This window comes from Pan troglodytes, chromosome 4 (assembly GCF_028858775.2).
Source record: "Pan troglodytes isolate AG18354 chromosome 4, NHGRI_mPanTro3-v2.0_pri, whole genome shotgun sequence".
In the NCBI taxonomy this organism is placed as follows: Eukaryota; Metazoa; Chordata; class Mammalia; order Primates; family Hominidae; genus Pan; species Pan troglodytes.
In genome coordinates this window covers 164,268,080-164,291,294 of record NC_072402.2, presented here as the reverse complement: position 1 = coordinate 164,291,294, position 23,215 = coordinate 164,268,080, and the positions used below count along the sequence as shown (strand labels likewise).

At 36.9% G+C, this 23,215-nt stretch overlaps 1 protein-coding gene across 10 annotated transcripts in view; it reads right to left on the bottom strand.

The window, feature by feature from the left end:
* The window catches only part of TENM2 (teneurin transmembrane protein 2), a 3,953,434-nt gene that overhangs the window by 1,645,129 nt on the left and 2,285,090 nt on the right, over positions 1-23,215 (bottom strand). For all 10 annotated transcript variants that reach the window (XM_054685270.2, XM_054685273.2, XM_054685274.2 and 7 more), the window contains one exon: positions 12,501-12,567. The gene's annotated coding sequence lies outside the window, so the exon portion shown is untranslated. The remainder of the gene's footprint in view (positions 1-12,500; positions 12,568-23,215) is intronic.

The window sequence follows — 23,215 nt, the reverse complement described above, 5'->3', positions numbered from 1 at the left end:
TAGTTTTCTTTTTTCATTGTGTCCTTGCCAGGTTGTTATCAGGGTGGTGCTGGCTTCATAGAATGAGTTTAAAAGGAGTTCTTCCTTCTTGATTTTTAGAATAGTTTCAGTAGAATCGGTACCAGCTCTTTTTTGTGTGTCTAGTAGAATTTAGCTGTGAATCTCTCTGATCCAGGGCTTTTTTCGGTTGATATAGGCTTTTTATTAATGATTCAATTTTGGAACTCGATATTGGTCTGTTCAGTGTTGCAACTTCTTCCTGATTCAATCTTGGGAGGTTGTGTGTTTCCAGGAACTTATCCATTTCTTCTAGATTTTCTAGTTTGTGTGCATAGAGGTGTTCACAACATTCTCTGAGGAGCTTTTGTATTTCTGAGGGATCAATTACCATATTTGTCATTTCTGATTGTGCTTATTTGGACCTTCTCTCTTTTTATTCTTTGTTAGTCTAGCTAGTGGTCTTTCCATTTTGTGTATACTTTTAAAGAACCAATTTTTGGTTTTGTTGATTCTTTGTATGGGGTTTTGGGTCTCAACTCCAAGAACCATTTTTTAAAAGTCTGTAAGTCATGAACCCAGGCAAAACAAGATGCACCTGTATCCAAATATTTTATTATAACTCAGTGTGAAGCTATTGAAACTCTGTTTTAATGAAAGAAAAATGTGAGGACTTTAGATCATAAGAGATGTTTTGTATATCTTAATATAAGAGCATGTCTTAATCATTTAAATTATGTATCACATTTATTCCTTCAATCAAAATTTACCAAGCACCCAAAGCTTAGGTAGAATACAAAACAAACAAACAAACAAAAAAGAATAAAATATAACTAAAAGAAAAAGCTGGGAGGTGGGTCTCTTAGTAATGCCCATCATAGTGGTAGGTCCCTCTCCCAGACGTGGAGTCTGTAGTTTTTATTACTTTTATACCATTGGATAATTTGTGAATATTTTATAAAGTTGAGGATCAAATAGAATTGATTTTTTTTTGCTTTGTTTATAACTGCTTTGATGTACTATTTTGTTCTCTATTATTTCTGAGAAATGCATTTTATTTTTTAACCTTTGGAACATTTATTTTGGGACAGTTGACAACAATAGTGTCCCATGCCCCTGCATCATGGCAGCCCTCCCCTCACTGTGCACTTACCGATCTACCACTCAGAAGTGGCTCCCAGATAAGGAAGCTGTGTGAATGTGTCCAGTAATTAAGTTTCCTTGTGCCTTTGTTTCTCATGTGTGAAATGAAGATTCTATTATTTGCTTCAGGCTGTTGATTGGAGATTTAAAATAATTTGTACTGCATTTAGCACAAGGCCTGGCACAAGGTAAATGCCTTATAAATATTGCTTATTAGTAGTAGTACAGTTAACCCCTGAACTGCAGGGGTAAGGGGTGCTGGCCTCTGTGCAGTTGAAAATCCATGTACAACTTTTGACTCCCAGAAAGCTTAACTACTAACAGCTTACCACTGACAGAAGCCTTACTGATAATATAAACAGTCAATTAACACATATTTTGGATGTTACATGAATTATGTGCTGTATTCTTATTTTAAAAAGTAGGCTAGAGAAAAGAAAATGTTATTAAGAATATCACAAGAAAGAGAATATGTATTTACTATTCATTAAGTGGAAGCGGGTCATCATGAAGGTCTTCCTCCTTGAAGACTTTATGTTGAGTTGGTTGAGGAGGAGAAGATGAGGATTACTCTGGCTGTCTCAGGGGTAGCAGAGGCGAAAAGGGTGGAGAAGGTGGAAGAGGAGGCAGGAGAGGCAGGCACATTGATGTAACTTTTATTGAAAAAGAAAAACAAGCCCAGGCGTGGTGGCTCACTGCTATAATCCCAGCACTTTGGGAGGCCGAGGAGGGCAGATCACCAGGTCAGGAGACCAAGACCATCCTGGCCAACATGGCAAAACCACATCGCTACTAAAAAAGATACAAAAATTAGCTGGGTGTGGTGGTTCATGCCTATAATCCCAGCTACTTAGGAGGCTGAGGCAGAAGAATCACTTGAGCCAGGGAGTTGGAGGTTGCAGTGAGCCGAGATTGCACCACTGCACCCCAGCCTGGCAACAGAGCGAGACTCCATCTCAAAAAAAAAAAAAAGAAAAAAGAAAAGAAAAAGAAAAACAAGTGTGTAACTGGACATGTGCAGTTCAAGGCCATGTTTTCAAAGCGTCAGATGTACTTTTTATGATAATAGGGCATGGGATCTGGCCTCAAGTAGTTCCCAATTAGTAAGGAAACCAGGCATGTGTGCAGTGAAATGGCAGTATTTGTACATTTAATGAAAATGAATCCAAACATATATGCCAAAGAAAAAAATTTTTGTTTTAAACTCTACTATTTCCCCTCCTTATCTTAAATTAGACTTTATAGTCTATTCTCCAATAAAGGAAAGTTATAAATGAAATACAGAGTAAAAAGAGAGTTACGTTTTGACTTTGAAACTACAAGGACCTTGGTCTAGGTGACTTACATTCACTCCCTTTGCAGGGTAACTTGTTACTTTTCCAGTTAACGAGACAGAATACTTTTAACTGCTAACAGTGGGTTCATCCATGGCATTTGCTGTGACCAATAGAATGAGGCAGAAATTGCAGTGTGACAGTTCTAAACTGAGACCTTAAAAGGATCCTTCGTTTCTATTTGGCCTCTTATGGTTTTGACATCTCATAAGAAGATCATGCTGAAGGAAACCAGAATATTTCACCCCAAAATATGACTAAAGTAAAGCAGCAGCCTCAAGGTGTCTTTGACTTTGCCCTCCACCCCTGTCTTTCAACACTTTGTCTCTCTCCCAAAGCACAGGATAAGGCTATTCTCTGAAGTTCCCTTATCTACTCAGAAATTAGACCCCCAAAGAGGAACACAGCTGCTTTCCATCCTCTCCCTGAAATCTCATTATCTACCAAGGAAAGAAGACTGAGCAATGCAATTACACCTGGATGGACTTCTTCCCCAAGATGATGCCTGTTTCTGGAGCTCATACAAATTCCAAAGAGAATCAATTACAAGTTAATTTCTGTCTTCCAGGTCCTTCCTTTTTTCCTAATAACCATTTGCTGCCCCTCGAAAACATTGTCTACATTCCCCATCTCTCCCCTTCCCTATAAGGAAGGGTATATAAATTTCTGTACCCCACTGGTTTATTGGGCAATCATTCCCCTGTGATTCTCCCACACTATGAACATTAAAATAATGTTTGCTTGTTTTATCCATGGTGAATCTGCCTTTTGTAGTTGAATTTTTAGTGAAATTTGAGAGGGTGAAGGGGAAGTTTTCCCTTGGCCCCTACAATGCCTGGCCCTCTGGTCTCAGGAGAAGGATGAGAGACATACGGAACAGAGCCACCACAGCCAAACCAGCCCAGCCTAGCCTAGAATAGCCTGTGCCAAGTCAACCAGCAGAGTTGTGTGCCAACTAAGTGTTTAATGTTTGCCACCGTGGTTTATGTTCGCTTTGCAGATTCAGTGTTAAAAAGCTAACCAATGCAAAGAGTTCTAACTAGTCGATATATTAAAATTAATTTTTATTTTTAAAGATAACTTTTACTTTTTCAAATCACTGGCTTTATTCTTACTACCCAATATTTTCTTCTCATTTTCCCATTATATAACATACATGTTGGGCAAATTCCATAGCTGTTTTCTTCAGTCATATACTAAAACACAAACAACAAAATAGTGTGGTGCTGGCATAAAGACAGTCATATAGACTAATAGAATAAAATACAGGGCCCAGAAATAAACTCTCACATATACCGACAAATAATTTTTCAATAAGGGTACCAAGACCACTTAATGGGAAAAGGAAAGTCTTTTCAACAAACAGTGCTGGGAAACTGGATATCCACATACAAAAGAATGAAATTAAACTCTTACCTTATACCATAGGTACACATTAACTCAAAGTAGATCACAGACCTAAACATTAACAGCTAAAACTATAGAATTCTTAGAAGAAAACATAAGGGGAAAGATATTGATGATGGTGGACTTTGCAATGACTTCCTGAATATGACATCAAAAGCACAGACAACAAAAGACAAAAGAAATAAATTGGACATCATCAAAACTAAAGGCTTTTGTGCATCAAAGGACACTATCAACAGAGTAAAAAGACGATTTATAGAATGGGAGAAAATATTTGCAAGTCCTGTATCTGATAGGTGATTAATATCTAGAATATATGAAGAACTCTTACAACTCAAAAACACCAACAAAATCCAACTTAAAAATGGACAAAAGACTTGAATGGACATATTTCAAAAAAACAAAAAACAAAATATAAATAAACACATGAAAAGATGCTCAACGTAATTTCCCTAATCATTAGAAAAATGCAAATCAAAACCACAATGAGATACCACTTTACACCCATTGGAACAGTCATTATAAAAACAAACAAAACAACAATAGAAAACAACAGGTGTTGATGAGGAAGTGGAGAAAATGGAATCCTTGTGTATTTCTGGCGGGTATGTAAAATGGTACAGCCCTACGTGAAAGTGGAATGGTGGCTCTTCAAAAAAAAAAAAAAAAAAAAAAAAAAAAAGCCTGGAATTACTATATAATCCAGCAATTCCACTTTCAGGTATGCTACCTAAAGAATTGAAACCGGGGACTCAAACGGATTTTGGTACACTCATGTTTCTAGCAGTATTATTCATGATAACCAAAACATAAAAACAATCCAAGTATTCATCAAGTGGATAAACAAATGTGAAATATACATGCAATGGAACATTATTTCACCTTAAAAAGGAAGGAAATCCTGACACATATTACAACATAGGTGAACCTTGAAGACATTATGCTAAGTAAAATAAATCAGCCATGAAAGAACAAATACTATATGATTCCAACTATATAAAGTACTTAGAGTAGTCACATTCATAGAGACAGAGAGCACAAGCGTGGTTGACAGACACTGGGGTAATGGGAAGTTAGTGTTTATTGGGTATTAAGTTTCAGTTTGGGAAGATAAAAAAGTTCTGGAGCTAGGTTGTGGTGACGGTTGCACAATGATGAGTGACTGCACTTATGCCATTTAACTGTACACATAAAAATGGTTAAATGGTAAATTTTATGCATGTTTCATCACAATAAAACAGACAAATAAAAACCTTACAAGCAAGCAAATTTGTTTCAGACCATTTTACTCTTTTGAACCATCCAACTGAGCATTGATCCTCAGTCTGACACTAAGTAAACCTCCAACTTAGGGTCCTAAATTGGAGGTAGGTGGGATGAAGAAGGCAGGTTGTATCTGTTGTTGGTTGTTTTTATTTTGGCTCTCCTCCTACCTTCTTCTAGTTCTAGCTTTCTAGAGGTAAAGTCTAGAGGAAGAGATTAGAGACATATTAGGGCTTATTTAACAAAACAATTCCACTGATTCTGGTGAAGATATACTTTCTGTCATGTTCTGGTTTGGTATAGTCTGACTGCTGCTGTAGCCTCAGCTGGTATGTGGTTTCCATGTGTGGGATGCTCTCCCAGGATCTCCGCCTCTTACTTGGCTCTGCTCCCTTTGAAACCCTGTGGCAAGACTGCTGATTCTGTAACTCAGCAAGTGTCCAGGCAGGGAGTGAGATGCCAGCTTCCATTTACATTAATTTACTACCTATAATTTACTTTAAAATACATCAGTAGAGACCGTGGGATATAATGACCTGTGCATTGAGTTCATTCTCTTGGAAAAGTTAGTCCACGTTTAATCTAGTCTAATCAGAAATGCATAGTCCCTTGAAAGATAGCTAGCATTTGAAGATTTCAATCAGGTATCTACAGATAGCTAAGACATGCATTTTAAATATCCCTGTCTAAATCTTTACTAGAGGACTTACTAACTAGAATTAGGTGTATGTGAAGAGTGAAGTGTGGAGTTTAAAATATGGGGGGGCTAAAAAGCCTGCCCTTGTATAAACAGGGTGAACCATAGTGAATCTGTCCACTCTTGCAACCTAATACATTTAGAGAAATACATTTAGTCTATGGCATTCTACACTCTCTCTTTTCCACCTCACCCCACAGTCTGAAGGATTCTGTTATCTGATTCAATTAGAAAATTAGTCGATCATGCTATCAGAACATTGTTGAAAACTTTCCTGTGGCCAGTTGTCAAAGCACCTAATAGCCAGAGAGTACAAATTACCCGAGTTTATAGAAAAAGATTGAATGCTCCATTTTTGTGTCTGCTTGCTAAAAAATGTTTACATGAGTGCAAAATTTGTTCCAGGCAATTAGTAGGTGGCTCAATAATGTCTGCAGAATAAATAAATTGCATAGGAACCTAGAAGATCTTCTATTTCTCACTTGCAAAAGAAGAAATGAGTGCTGACTAGAACTTGATCAATCAGGAAAATTTATTTATATGTAAGAATCTAATACACAGGGAAAACTGGATATGGATAGCTAGCCAAATGAATAATAGATAGATAAATGAACTATTTCATTGCTTCCATATCTGTTTATAATAGTTAAAGGGTTCATCTACCATTCTCTTTACATGCTTAACCTCTCCTTGGAGTCGGGAATAATGCACCCTCTTGTAGCCCATTCCAGGGGACACCAAATGAAGCATCTCCCTTGAGTCCAATTACACCCTCTTCCAAATAGGAGCCCTGTTACTTTCATGAAATTGTACAATCTCAGAGGAATAGCAGCTGCTTCTGCAGCTGTAATGCTGAGTAGAACCTTAAGTAAATAGCTAGAAAGGCCAGTGAACAATGAATTGTAATAAACCAACTATAATTAGTAATAAAAGCCTTAAAATAACTGTACTCATGAGATAGTATTGGTCACATCCTTGCTGTGTTCTGGAAATAACAGAATCATTTTTTTCACCCAATATAACTACAATGGTAATTAAAAGCTGATTTAGGATCAAAGGCAACCTCAAGGTTATAAACGTAAGTAGCTCGCTCTGAAAGTGTAAGTAGCTTGTTCATATTCACGTATTCACATTAAAAAAAATGGGAAGGGGATTTCGGATTATACTTTAGGAAAAAAAAAGCTGGGAAAAATCAGCTGATAAGTGAACCAAATCACTCAATTGATACAAAAGCAATTTTTATGCTTAAAACATTTTGAGGGAGAGAAGACATAAGTTGGCATGAGGGGGAAAAAATCTGTTTATACAGTGTTTTCTCTCTGGAAAGGAAAATTTTAATTGCTAATATCCATGATATAAGATGTGAAAGAAATTGAACTAATAGTGAATAATATAAGCAAAAGTAGTTGAATGATACTTCCAACACTTTTTAGCAACAGGTAGGAACTTTCTGGGCCGAAACCAATTACACCTGTTGCTGTGTGGTACAAATATATATTTATCACTGTGTTTTTCTCATTGTTTCATAACCATTTATTATTACAGATTTAAAAAATTGTTTACTTGATGAAATTAAAATATCTAGCTATAAGCACAAAACCACAGCAGAAAGAATGTATCAAAATCATTAAGGGCAATGTTAAAAAATGTATTAGATTTGGTGCTTCAGGATGAGTATAATATTCTGTTAATAAGGAGTCTTCAAGGGAAACACATGGTGTGATCCCATGTCGTTGGTATTAAACATAGTGAGCAAAATAAAAACAGACTTGCCCTTATGGAGTTTACAGTCCACCTAGAGCGACAGACATTCATCAATTTACAACACAGATACATGCGCAATCACTAAGTCCTTTAAAGAGGAAGTCCAGAGGGCCGTGAAAAGTGTAGGACAGAATTAGCTAGTCTTAGGAGGGTGGGGAGTTGGTCAGAGAATGAATCCCTGAAGAAGAGCTCTTTGGGACAAGAATGATGACCACTAGGTGAAGGGACCCTCTGGAGGAGTGCGAGGGGAAAATGGCATGAGGGGATGAGGGAACCGAGTCAGTTTCACATGTGTAAGAAAGTTCTATGGCTAAAGGTGGCATGGCACATAAGAGGAACTAACAAAAAGCCACTTTTTTCTACAAGAAAAATGTTGCAAATGTGTTTCATTGTTAAGCAGGTGTGGTACATCTGACATGAGTATTTTCTCTTCCCTCTTTATGCTGCTGGCATCCTTTCATGAGTTGAGACACAGCCCCAGAATCTTTGTTTACTTAGCATTCCAGAGATTGACGAAGGCATGCAGCTACCCATGTGTTAATCCCATCATAAAGGGTAGGAATCCAAGTGAGTATTAATCTGTATGTCCCCAGCATCCAACTTCCTTTCATGTGACAGGTCCTCAATAAACACGGAATAACACAAAGCATGAAGGAAGATCATGAGCAAGGACAGTAATGAGGCAACGAGACTGCTGGTTTATTCACTCATTTGTTAAAAAATATTATTGATCACCTACCAACTCCCAACCATTTTCTTTTCTGATTCGTAGGGATAGAGTCACAATGCAAACAGAAAAAAATCTTTAATCTCATGGAGTTTACTTGCTAATGGTATCAAAAGAGACCATAATAAAGTAATTAAATCAATAAACAAAAAAATACGTTGTGATAGATGCTATTATAAAGGCAATAAATGGGGTGATGACAGAATAACATACACTACTCAAAAAAGTCTTCCCTAATTATGAGATGTCTGAGCTGAGATATGAATGAAGGATGAAAACAAGTCCACTTTGGGAAGCACAGGTGAAGAGCAGACAGACACAGACATGTCAGGTTGAGGAAGAGCTGGAATATTCCAGGAAGAGACAGAGACAGAGACTCATTCATGCTGTGCGGAGACTGGTTAGCAAGCAGGAGAGGGGTAGGCTATGGGGATCAAGAACCAGGCATGAGTAGAATCATGCAGGTATGTCTAGGGCAAGGAAGATAGTCTAGATTTTCTTCTGAGACCATGGGAAAGTAAATGGCAGGTGTTAGGCTGCAGAGCAGGCAGCACCTCAGGGTGCGTGTTTTACAGTTATCTTTCTGATTGTTGGGTGGAGAAGAACTGGATTTCAGAGGGCAAGCATGATAGCACAAAGATATACCCAACACCAGTGATCAAATGGTTTGTGAATAGGGAACTTATTTCTCTGTCTTGGCTACAAGGAAAAACAGAAACAAAGCAGAACAAATATGTCAACCTATGAAGGTGAAAATAAAAACAGTTCACAGGAAAAGATCATAGCATGACCATGTTATCTAACAGAATAAAATAATGAATGAACAAACGGGTGAAGAATGAGTGACTGAATTAAACCCAGACATGAACTGAGGGATTTGTTTGTGCAAGGCCTATAAGCATTCATGAGTACACCAAAGAATACCTATCTGTCTTAAACCAGGATCTTTTAATTTCAACTACAATTTGTAACATGATCCTACCTCTAGTTTGCATTCCATTTGGCAAATATTTTCATGTAATATAGGCATACTGCTTTGAAAACAATATTTTTCTATTATCTAGCATCAAAACATTTTTATGCCTCAGATTAATTTTTTGCCTGAACTCCAGAGGAAACCCTTCTAATGATATTCTGATTGGTGTCAAGGAACACACTGTTTTAATTCATTCCAGCTGTGACAATTTGTGCTCATTTCTCTTCTCTGTGAAGGTGCACCTTCTGCTTGTGGCCACCTAATTCTTGACACTGGGTTTTCCACCATCATGATTTGACCTGGGTCCCTGGTTTCCCACCTTGGCCTTTTGACCCCTCCCATTTCCCACACTGAGGGTATATTCTCTTTGGCTTCTGACCTAAGCTTTTCTCATTAGCAGGCACTAATGAGCACTCCAGTGAAAGCAGAAAGGAGACCTCCTCACACCTCTATCTCTCCTGGAACTTATGTGATGCCAGGCCTGACTTCCAACCCAAAGAAAAGTGGGATCAAAATATGTTTACAGACTTATCATCATAAAAAGAAAGAAGTTTCTATTTTAGACCTATCTTACTGACTGAGCAAGGCTTCATAGTATTTGAGTCAAACAAATTTTTATCTTTTTTACTCTGTCCTACATAGAGCTCCTGGAACAATGTAAATATCCAACATATTTAGAGTATTTCAGACACTGCCACATGTTTTCTGGTTCAATTTTTATAACGAACTCATCAGATGGATTCAATTTTTATTCCAATTTTAAAGGTTGGGAGACCATAATTTGAAGATGTTAAATAGCTTGCCAAGATTATTTGGTTAGAAAAGTCAGGATTTATCTCAGGCCTGTGTTATTCCACAACCCTCACCTTTAGCTACTATTAATAGCTGGAGTATCTTCCAAGAAAGTAAAACACTTATTCCTCTATGCTATATTTTGTACTTTATTCCTGGATTTAAAATAGATTAAATTCATGTCATAACAAGAAAACAGGATGTTTTAAGTGAAAAGTCTCCATGTATGAGTTGAAAACTTAATTATCATTATACCGGCATATCTAGCCAAAAAGATTTAAAATATTAACAACAACATTAATTTTCTCTGTGGATTATTTTGGGATTGACATAATATAAAATAGCAGGCCAACCATTCAAATTCTGCAACCAATTCTTAAGACTTGCCTAAAACCCACATTATACCTTAATATATTCAACTGAATGTTAGTATCATGGATGACTTTTCTCACTCCTACATGAATTATTTTTCTTTCTGTCTCTAAACAGGAGGGGAAAATGTGTATTAACAAACAAGATGTTGTAAAATTTGCAGAATATTGAAAATTTTGCTTCAAGGCTAGAAAACTCAGTTTATTTAATAATTCAAACCTGTCTTCCTAGGTGGGCTTCACAATTACAATGAAAAGTCAGGAGCATGAGACTGCCTTCCCCAGGAAACACACTCTTCTTAGCATACCGATCAGAACGTTTTCCTCTTTGTCTTCAATAGATCAATAATATTGAGGCTGCTAAAGTATATGTCCAACAGAGGACTCCATTTCAGAATTCACTCCTGAAATTTTTTCCAACACAGCAGCTGATATTATCTGCAACTCATCAATTTCTTACCTCCTCTGACCATAGCTTATATGTATCTAACATCAAGAGTTCTTATCCTAACTCTTTTACATTATAGCAGTTTCCTTTGGGATTATATTTCAGAGAGTAAAATGCTCTTTGGGAGCTATTTAATTTTTCCTCGGCTTGTTCTTTTTCCTGCCCATCCACCTTGCCCCCCTAAAATCCCACAGACTTGTCATTTTTTAAGTTGAAGTATCAGCTTTATCATAAAGTTTATCCTCTGTAGGCACGAACAAGCAAAACCAGAATGAAAGGAAAGAACTGAAACACCAAGAAAACACACACACACACACACACACACACACACACACAGCTATAAATCTGTAGAAAGCATACATACATACAAGCAACCTATTTTGTGTTAACAAAATAGAAAATCTCATTAAATCCTCACCAAAAAACACAGAAATGTCTAATGTTACAGGTTTAAAAGCTAGACATTCTCAAACATTTATTAAAAAGAAAATACTAATAAAAAATAATACATTAGTTGTAGGAGTTTTTAGAGTTTCAGAGTGCTGTTACATATGTTATCTTGCTGCCTTTTTGGAGCTTGAACAAATCTAATGCAATGTGTAATTTGCCTCGGTACCATGGCACGTTTCTATTTTATAAAAGAAAACTGTAAATAAGGTTAGATGTCCAAAAAAAAAGCAAAATAAACTGCTTACTAAGTAGAGAGAAGGCATCCATGAAGATGGCAAGGACAGTCAAGTTTCAGGAAAGCACATAATTAACTATGGCTTGGAAGTTTTCCAAAATCTCATTCACCAACTGGCTAACACTTAGGCTGAAACACGCTGGGTGACAGGAAGAACTCTCAGGGTGAAAGCTACCAGCTCTGAAACAGAGCCTCATTAGAACACATCAGGGCTCCCTCCACGATGGCCCTTCCTGATCCAGGGCAATAGATGCAACGAAGCAAAAGGGGACCTCGACATGGGCTCATCTGACAGCGTAGCCAAGTCATGATGATGGCTTAGATTGAAAATCAAAGAAAAAGATCACACTAGTAAAAATTGTGAACACACAATATTGAAACTTGACAGAGTCATAGATGGTAGATTTTATATCTATGTCTGTTCATGGATATTGACATAATTTTTTAAAATGTTTTCTGTTATCATTTGTTTATTCAGTCATTTAAGTAACTTTCCTTAAGCAGCTGTATATCAGACAATGGGGGGTTAAAAAAATGAATACGAGAACAAGACACTGTCTTATCAGCAAGCTCCTGGACTAGAGATGAAACTGATGAGTAAGGAGAATTATGGTAAGTGGTAAGTTGAGAGTCTAATGAGGGACCCGGGTAACTAACTTAGCCTGGGAGGAGAGAGAAGCAGCTGTTTGTATTTTGATAAATACATGCATTTTTTTTCCATGTATGTGAGTAGCAAGAAAGGTTACAATTCTAAGAACAAGTAAAATAACAAATGAAGCTACTGCCGATTTGCATATTCACTTAGAAACAAGAATTCAAATACTTTGATTGGGTGAACACAGTACTGACTCTTTAGTTTTATGACACACGTGCTGTCATTCTTGGGGATTACCTACAGAAGAGCTTCAACAGGGGGCTGCTCTCTAAACACCATGCAGAGCCGTCTGGATGTCTTTGTTGAATCTAGAAGAGAGGAAAAGCACCAGCTAAAGCTATCAGCTTATGACACAAAGGTAGCACTGAGAATAAGTGATAGGAAATATCCACACCACAAAGATCTACCCACCGAACACAGAGAATGCCAAGGACATAGGTGGATTAGTGGGTTTATCTCAGAAGTGACAGGTTTCTGCATTTCAGAAGCAACATGCTGGAGTGGGTGATAGAAGGGCTTTATATGAATAAAACCAAGATCCCCATTCACTGGAAAACCTTGGATTTCTTTTTTGATCTAAACCCAGTTTGGAAATCCTAGATTAACCCGATAGAGCCAGTTTTTCTTCTGTTTCAGTTGCTGCTTCCATGAGGATTCGAGCAAATTCTGAAATGCAACGCCTGTCACTATAACCATTAAGAAACATGATAGGGAAGTGAAGAGAAAACAGTTTTTTAAAAAAACAACTTCTGCTTTTAATAGTTTTGCCTTCTTCCCAAAGGTCACACAAGCTATTTGTCTGCCTCTCTGTTGAGTGGCTGTATTCATTTCATTTCATCATTTAGAGAGATAATCAGAAGTCATTATTTGTCTTAGGTTTGGACTTAATTCAATTCACTGAAAAGAAATGCAAAGGGCAAACATTGTGAAAGCTGCAAAACAGGAGACCTTACTCTGAGTCAACTATCTCATGAGTAAGTCTTTCTGTTGGGTTCAATCTTACATGAGAATCTTAAGAGAATTTACAACATGCCACCATAACACACTTGTGAATTTCTTTTAATGCTGGTAGCACAAGTTAAACACAATAACCACAAGAAAATTACATTTAGGCCTTCTCTAAGCATCAACTTGAGAAACAAGGTGACAAGACAAATATTTAGGACTATACACAAGTGTAGAGACACCTGATGATTTTATCACGTTCCTGAATTGCTTTGGGACTTTCGTCTGAGTTCTGACAGGCAATCAGATGAAAACTGTCAATTGTGATAATTGGAAAATACCTATTTAGCAAAATCTGATGTTGGAGCTCTAAAATATTTCTCACTCTACCTGCATTAGAGTTTCCGGAACTACAATCACAAGAGAAACACAGTGGAAATGGAAAAGCAGATATTTTGACCTCTATTTCCAAGGTAACTGTACTAACTGCTAATTTTTAATGAATATTAGCTCTAAAGAGCTTTGCTTCTTGGGCCTAGCTTTTCAAACAGGAAGCTAAAACCCTCTGCAGAACTTTGTTTTGATGGGCATGATAGTTCCCTTTGCTTCTGAAAAGAAAATAACAATAATTAAGCACTTAAAGCTTCTGCAGATGAGCCTATTTTTTCTCCTTCTTAAAAAAAATCATCAGACTCTTTGTAAACAGGACCTAATTAATATAACTAGTTTCATCATAATTATCAACCCTGTAAGACAAATTTGGTATCCATGATGTACAATCTGCACAGAATTCCCTAAGTTGTAACTATGGAGAAAATTACTGGTCATCAGAGTTTACCAAATGGCGCTGTAAAGAAATACTAAACCCATTAGAATAGCAGGTTTCATTTACCAGAAGATATTAAAATCCTGTCCATGTGATTTCCATCATGAAGGTTTTCACTGAAATAATAAAAAATGAATGAAGGAAATCAAACGTAGTCATCTAGTTAAATATTCATTTTCCAATCTTTAGAGACCTGTTTATGATACTTTGAACACCTGGCCTTTACTAGAGCGTTGCCTTATTTTAAACCTGTTCTCATACCATAGCAAATTCCAGGAAGGCCACCAGTTAATCCCATAATTATGAAAAGCCAAAATAATGAAGTGTCCTTCTTCTGAATCCAGGAGTAATGGAACAAACCTTTGATTCTAGTAAAAAAAAAAAAAAAAACCTGGAGAATTCTTTCAGTGCCTGGGCCAGAGGCAAGTGAAGCTCCAATGGTTCCAAATTTAAGGAGACACTCACTCAGAGGTGTGGACCCTCCATGTTCATGAAGCTGAGAGAAAGGGCCTCCTTAACTTTTGCCCCATAGGCACCTCATTTACTTCATTCTAGTCCTAGCCCTGAGTCCTCTGGCATTTGTGGCAATCATATCTCATTGCAGTTTTATTGATAACCATGAAAACAACAAAAATTCAAACATTTTTTCCCCATGTTTGATAGAATTATAAGACTGTATGTTTTCTACAGTTGCAACTTAAATATGAACATGCATTTTGGTAAATATAAGAGAAAATAAATGCAAAATCCTCAGATAGGGATAGGAGGTAAGAAATCAGGTAAGGTGAGGTAAAGGAGAAGCTTCCTAGGTTATTTCCTAACCTTATCCCCGCTTCACACACCCAGGAGGTGCCCTGGTGAGTGGTGCAGTCATTGGGAAATATCAAATATTGTGCTAGGAAAGAAACAAGTGAAACAAGGAAATAAGGAAAGAAACAAGTGAAAGAAAAATAAATAAAAACACAGCATTTTTAAGGCAAGGAATGCAATCAGCAAGGCACATGCCTCAGTGAAACAAAACAATCAAAATGCCAAGATATAAAGTGGAAAGAAAAAGGACATGTAAACTAGGATTTCAGTTCTGAAATCAAATCTGAGCCCTGTCCTATACGTGAACTTTTGAAGCAAGTTAATTTCCATGAAACTTAGTTTCCTCAACTATGAATTAAGAATGATAGAACCACAAGAGCAAAATCATAGCAATAATAGCTCTATTGAGGTAGAACTGTACCTATATGCCAGGCACTTTGAACAAGTAATATCTCAGTATTATGATTACAGCTCTGGGAGATAGCAGTTTTTCCTATTTTACCAAAAAGAAAATGCGGATGATAACAAGATGCATTAAATTATTTTATGTATACATTACTGTCTGTATATTTTCATCAACGTAATATAATGCTTTAAATCATAATGTACTATGTCATCAGAATAATACTTACACACACACACACATACATTCATACATAGCATAATCATAACAGTGCATTAAATTGAATGTATAAAGCAACTTGCAAGGCAGAAATTTGAGGAAGCTCAAGGAAGAGTGGCCATTATTATGGTAAATTATAAATTTATTTACTGAATGTTATTTTAATATAAATAAAAAATTTTAAATATTTTCTTTGGATTAATTTATTAGTTATCTTTTTCACTATTCCATCAATGTGGAAAGAAGCAGTAAAAGAGAAGTCCATAAGCATCGTCACCAATCTTCCTCAAAAGGCATGACTAGATTTTGGGCTTTGAAAGTCCGAGTGAATCCATTAATACTTAGGAAAAGGGCACATTGCTGGGCACAGTGGCTCACGCCTGTAATCCCAGCACTTTGGAAGGCCGAGGTGGGTGGATTGCCTGAGCTCAGGAGTTTGGGACCAGCCTGACCAACACGGTGAAACCCCGTCTCTACTAAAATACAAAAAACTAGCCTGGGGTAGTGGCGTGCACTTGTAGTCCTAGCTACTCAGGAGGCTGAGGCAGGAGAATTGCTTGAACCTCGGAGGTGGAGGTTGCAGTGAGCCCAGATCGCACCACTGCACTCCAGCATGAGCGACAGAGCAAGACTCCATCGCCAAAAAAAGGGTACATCATCAGGGTGTTAGGTACAAAGGGCCAGGGGAGAGGAAATTGGAGGCCATGGATTTTCATAATAATACAAATGAAATGCTAAGAAGCTTAGTGTGGCAGGAGGAGCTATCACACTCATAAAGCCAAACTGCCCACTCCTGCCCGTGGCCAGTCTGGGTTTCAGGGACAGAGCTGGGAAACAGACCTAGGAGTTAAGATACCTGAGCTAGACAACTGTCTTTGTTGGAACCAACAGGACAGTTTCTATTTGTGAGTCGACAAATAGAAACAAAGACCCCAACTGCTGTTCGCAGTTGTACAACATAGATATCTTAGCCTGCAGGTAATACTTTTGTATTAGAGGAGCTTCAGATTTCAGCTGTAAGTGCACAGCTAGATACTGCTTACAAATGCTTTTCCTTCATTTTTTTTTTTTGCCTTCCATTTAGCTTTGTTAAACAAAATATGATAATTTGTCTACTCAAAAGAAAACCTTATAGACACAAAGTCTGTTTTCTATACATAGAGGCCTGGAACACTGAGAAATTTATGAAAGAATAAAAAGGACATGGTTTGAAATAGGAATTATTATTGCTGAGCAATTTCAACTTGCCGTCTCCTTCCAGTAATAGGTTGGAGGAAACCCATCACCATTTACTGCAGTGCCTCACATCAGGAAGCAGGATGTCAAGGGAAGCTTGTTGATTAAAAATTAGATATCTATATTTTTCATTAGCAATCACTTCAGAAAAGAACGAACATATCTAAAGCCAAAATGTCAGAGCAAATATAAGATTACCCCATTCCCATTCTTAGAACATAGGTAATTATTGTATCAGAACATTCAAAAGCCGAAGTCTAAATTCAATAACCCAGCAGCCTTTTAAAGGGTCATGGAGATTTGCCTTTGAAGGCAGTGGATCTCAGAATTGAAGCTCCCAGCTCCTTAAGTAGAAGATGTAATTTTTTGTTGTTCTATGTAATCAGAATGCACTTGGGTTAGTAGCACATGTTGCACCTAAACTTCACCAACCACAGCTGAGAAGGCAGATGGATATGAAGAAAATAAGGGAGGAAGTCCCATGAAACCCGAAGTCTCCTGACTCAAAGGATCTGGGTGGAGAAAGAGGGACTGTTGGTGTAGGTATTTTGGTAGCAGGGATGTCAGTCAACAGGCTGCCTTTGCGCTCTCAGACACAACATTATCTTACTTGGGAGAGGAACAGGAGAGGACAGATTTGGGATATATTTTGGAGAACCAATCAGTGTCACTTTAGAAATCACTGTAGCCTTAGGCCTTCTACAATCACCCTAACTATATGGAAACCCAAACCCCAGCCAACTCTATCGCATTACCCTGATTCTATTTTCTTCATAGCCTTTATCAATTATAGAAATAACGTGTTTACTTCTTCATTGTTTGCCTCTTGCAATAGAATGTAAGCTCTTAGACAAGAGAGTTCGGGGTTTTCCACTCTTTTATCTCTAGCACCATAGAACTGTGCTTGGCACCATTAACAATAAGCAAAACAGAGAAATAATATCAAAATAATTGTGCCTTAAATGTTATGCCATATTTAAGAAAGAGTTTTTGAGAATATATTGTTAAATATGTACATATTGGTAAGTATTTTAATATATTGCACATAAAAAGTATATAAAATATATACATATAATTTGAATAATAATAAAATAAAAACCCATGTGGCTACAACCGTCTTAAGAAGGGACCATTGCTGTTATCTTAAAAGATGTCTTCCACAAAATTAGGCCCAGCCCACACAAAGGACATAGATTCCTATCTCCAGGTATTTTCCTTTCCTTGCTTTCTCTTGATTAACTAGATTTGTGCAAGGGAAATAGTATTAAACAATGGGGTATAGTGGCTGGAGCTATGGTCCTATCCATAAAACTTTTTGTGATACATATTCTTCCTATAAATATTTATTTATGCATTATATGCATTTACTAATGTTCAATATATTTTAAACATTATAAAACCTTTCAGAATGAGAGGTACAGAGTGTACTTTTAAAAATATATAAATTTAAAAGATTTTATGAATATTTATATAATTGTACAAACTGGTTTATTCTCATTAAATATATTATTGGCATGATTAGTGCTATATTCTATTAAATGAAAGATGTGCATATTACTAACGAAGAATAAATACTGCCAATTTAACTATCACATGCCACCCATCAATCATAAGGTACACTTCTAAAAATTTTAGAAATGATAAAATACATAGACTTTATAATCAATGAAATGCAGTATATTTTCTAATGAAAAAATCCAATTGGACACAGTTGTTACTGAAAATTGTGTTTCCATAATACAATATTATACAACTATAATACAGCATTTTAAGTGCCTAGTTACAAGATTATTTTAATTCCAGTTTTGGGTTTTGTGTTTGCTAGAGCTATGATAAAGATACTTTACAAATATGTATTTTTTGCATATATATTATAAACACACACAGATACATATGTATCTCCAAATAAAAGAAAAACATAAGATTGTTTTTTAATAATAAAATTTTTAATCCAACCCACCAATTATTTAAAAGGTTTTGGTGTTGCAATTGCAAATTCTCAGAAGGGGTGCATTTAACAATTTTTTTTTTACAAATGACTTAAAAATACACTAAAGCTTCATACTCAGAAGATTTTAATTCAAGCTCAGTGACTGTGCATGTAAGTGTGTGTGAGTGTATGTGTATGTATGGGTGTGCTGGCTTTATCCATGGGTCTGCTAGTTCATTTTTTATAGCTAAAAATACAAGAGAACACATAGGAAAAAGAAGAAAAATGAACAGAAGATATGAAAAAGAAGAGGAGGAGGAGTAAGAGGAGAAGGAAAGAAGAGGAAGACCTGGAGAAGTTGGGGTAAGAAGAAGAGGAAAAGAAAGAAGAAGAAGAGGCCCAGTGCAGTAACTCACACCTGTAATCCCAGAAATTTGGGAGGCCGAGGCGGGTGGATCACCTGAGGTCAGGAGTTCGAGACCAGCCTGTCCAACATGGCGAAACCCCATGTTTAGTAGAGACATTCTAGTCTCTACTAAAAATACAAAAATTAGCCAAGCATGGTGGTGGGCGCCTGTAATCCCAATTACTTGAGAGGCTGAGGCAGGAGAATCGCTCGAACCTGGGAGGCGAAGGTTGCAGTGGGCTGAGATTGCACCACTACACTCCAGCCTGGGTGACAGAGCAACACTCTGTCTCAAAAAAAAAAAAAAAAAAAGAAAGAAGAAGAAAAGGAGATGGGGGGAAGAAGGATAGAGAAAAAGGGAAGGAGGAGAGAGAAGGGAGGAATAAGGAAAAGGAAGGATAAAGAGAAAAGGGAAATAAATATATTCTGAGGAGAGTGCTAAATCAATTAATATCTTGAAATAAATACATGTAAAAATTCTTAATATTTTTCTGTTTTAATTAAGAATTTTTCCCATAAAGGGACAATTAAGGAACAATTTCAAAAGATGTTCGATGAGGCGCTCTTGTTCATCTCAGACATCCTTTCATTGAAAGCTGATCCAGGATACATATTATTGAAAACTTTTTTTTTTTTTTTTTTTGAGACAGGGTCTCATTCTGTCACCCAGGCTGGAGTGCAGTGGCATAACCTTGACTCACTGCAGCCTCCACCTCCTGGGTTCAAGCGATTCTCCTGCCTCAGCCTCCCTAGAAGCTGGGATTACAAGCATGTGCCACCACGCCTGGGTAATTTTCTCTGTATTTTTAGTAGAGACTAGAGACGGGGTTTCACCATGTTGGCCAGGCTGGTCTTGAACTCCTGTGCTCAGCTGATCCGCCCACCTCGGCCTCCCAAAGTGCTGGAATTACAGGCTTGAGCCACTGCACCTGGCCTGAAAACCTTTTCTAAGACCACTGCTTATGCACCAATTAATTTAATTTTGCAATATTAAAAATATATTAGCTAGAAAGGATAAAAAAATTCCTCCCTTCCTTTTCTTCCTTCCTTCCTTTAATTCCTCCCTTCCTCTCTGCTTCCCTTCCTTTTTCCTTTCCTTCCACAGTTCTTTTTTCCTTCCCTCTTCTTACTTGTTTGACTGTCCTGTCTCTCTTTCAAGAGGGAACATTTGTTTCTTAAAAGTAAATATTACATGCAATGAATTCCCCCATACAAGTTCTTGAGTTGGTTTTTGAAAATTAGTATATTGAGAATAAAATTTGGAAGAAAAGCTCATAGAATGAACTATTATAGTCATGCATACTATTCTTATTATAGACAAGACATACAATCAAGTTTTGAAGTATGTACCCTTTTTTAGTGTTAATATCATAAATTGCTGCTTTATAAAAAGCACTCTTGACAATAAATTATTTATATTTTAATGTTGTCTTTGCAATACATTATCATGGCAATTTGTGTACTTCTTTTTTTTTTCTTTTTTTTTTGGATTTTAGGGTTTTTTTCACCAATGTAGTGGAATATTGCCAATAAGAATTGTTCATAAAAATATGACCTTGTTATTTTTTTCCAATGAGACAATGTAAAGAGAGGAACGCTAATAATCTAAACAATATTTAACACCTTTAGCATCTGTTGGAAAGCAAATATGAAGACTAATGTTCTCCTAGATAGCTCATTCAATGTTTATCTTGATGACTAGAAAACAAGCAACCGAACAACCATTGAACTGAATTACAATAAAATATACGTTTTTCACAGAGAGGAGCACAAAATCAGTTTTCATTTGGCATGCTAAGTATGCTATATTTGAACAGAATGTTACATATTCATTTCATTCATCATTTAAAGGCAGATAATCAGGAAGTCATTACGTGGCCTGCATTGGGCAGCTATTTGATTAGAGCATAATTGAGCACTCTGTAATTCAGCCAAAGCTGACAGGTTGGGAATGCATAATATCCATTCTAGGTATTTTGAACATGGGGAAAACTATGGGGCAAATGGTGTTCGCTGGTCAAAAGTGGCCACTGGAATAAAAGAGAAAACCCAGAAAAATAAAAAATTTAATTTACATTTTGTTCTTTTTCATTGTTAAAATTGTTCTGTTTTATTTTGCAAACTGGTCATTTATAAACTGCAGTAACTCATGTGGGAATTTATTCTCTCTGGCATCAGAAAACTTCATGTGACATTTTGAGTCCCGCTGGCATCACTCTGTGGTGGTCCAGACTGACTGTTCATAGATTCTTAGACATGAAGGTAGTAAGTTAAAGCAGAACCTGATTTTATCCAGGAGTTTATGAAGTGGGGAACTGGGGATGGAAATTAACATGCGGAAGTGCATGACAAGGCAGAGCAAAAACTGGAGAAGACAAGCTAAAGATATTCTTACCATGCTTATGGTTGGTGGGGACAGGACATCATAATATAAATGCCAGGCTGTGTATCGTCAGCTCATTTACTTCTTTAAAACATCACTAGCACATGACAGGCATGACTTTCCAATGGTCCACTTGCTGTTTCCTGCTTGTCAAATTTCTCTTCCATCTTTAGCCTTCCTATCCAAACCCAATGTGAAGTTTCAATCAGAAGGGAAAGCATTAGGGAACTTTATTAGGTTCAGAAATAAAATATATTTAGCTGCACAATTTATAAATATTTACTAACTTTTTTGTTACAGTAGCAACTAAATTTGCAATTTTTAAGTGACAAGGAGGAGTATTTTATCATTGTCATTTGTATTCGTTTTCTAGGACTGCTGTAACAAAGTATGGCAAACTGCGTGGCTTAAAACAACAGATATTTATTGTCTTACAGTTCTGGAGGCTAGAAACCTGAAATTAAGGTGTTATTGGCAGGGCTGATTCTTTCTGAGGGCTCTGAAGAAGAATCTGTTTCATGCCTCTCTCCTAGCTTCTAGCAACAGCCAGCAGTACTTAGAGTCTGTTGACTTGTAGATGTATTGCTCCAATCTCTGCCTCCATCTTCACATGGTATTCTCCCTGTATCTCTGTGTCTTCACATAGCTGTTTTATTTTAAGAACAACACATATATTGGATGAGGGGCCCAACCTTCTTCTGTATGACTTCATCTTAACTAACTACATCTGCAATAATCCTATTTCCAAATGTCACATTCTGAGGTACCGGGAATTAGAATCTCAACGTATCTTCTTCAGGGACACAATTCAATCCACACGGCATTGTCTAGAATTGTTGACATATGGTAATAATACAATGCAAATTGATTAACTTTTAGTTGGTTCTAAAATTCTCTATAGAAAAATCACTCCTTTACTGTAGCAAGTGGAGAAGATTACGCCAACTGCCAACTGATGATACTGTTTGACTTGATCAAAAGACATATTAAGACAGAAAATATATGAGGCAGAGGTGTAAAGAATCCAGCCTCTTGTGATCATGAAAATAGAGTCAGCCAAAGACAGAGTGAAAAAAGTCTCAACTAAAAAAGAAGAGACCTCCTCATTGCCCTTTATGAAATGACTCCCTCATTGTCCTGTTGATACTAAAAGACATATTAATGTTCAAATAAATGTTGGTAGTAACCAGTTGCAGACCGTCATGGGCTCTTGTGACCTGCATCTCATGGGGGATCTTGAGACTTGTATTTTATGGGAGGGATGGGGTAGACTTTGAAAGGCGTTTGAGTCAGCAACAAAGCATGAAATAACATGGGAAAGTTGTGGATGATAAAGAAAATGCTGAGCCTACAAGTTCAAGAATTGCTTGGCTACTATTCTTGCATCTCCTTCTCCCAGTGATGTAGTCTCAATAGTATACAGTCCCTTTAGTATAGTCTCTACAGTATATAGTATAGGAGTGTAGCAGGATATGAAGAAGGAAATTTCAGCCAAAAAGCTTATAAATCAATAGCATATTCCCAAGTGAGGTGCTAAATAAAGATGTCTATTTTCCAAAATAAACTTTTTTGAATCTATGAGACCAGACTTAATGCCTTTATCCATTCAAAAGATCAGAAAATGCCAGGTGTATTTGTGACTTGGGTTTTTGGAGAGCGATTGGTCTTTGATGAGTCCCACCCACACCAGTGAGAGGGATGGGGTGAAGTGACTCTCATTTTGAGCTTAATGAAGAGATGCTTCAGTGAGACCGTTTTAGGGATCTTGATATGTGCCTCTTATGCTTAGGGACTATGA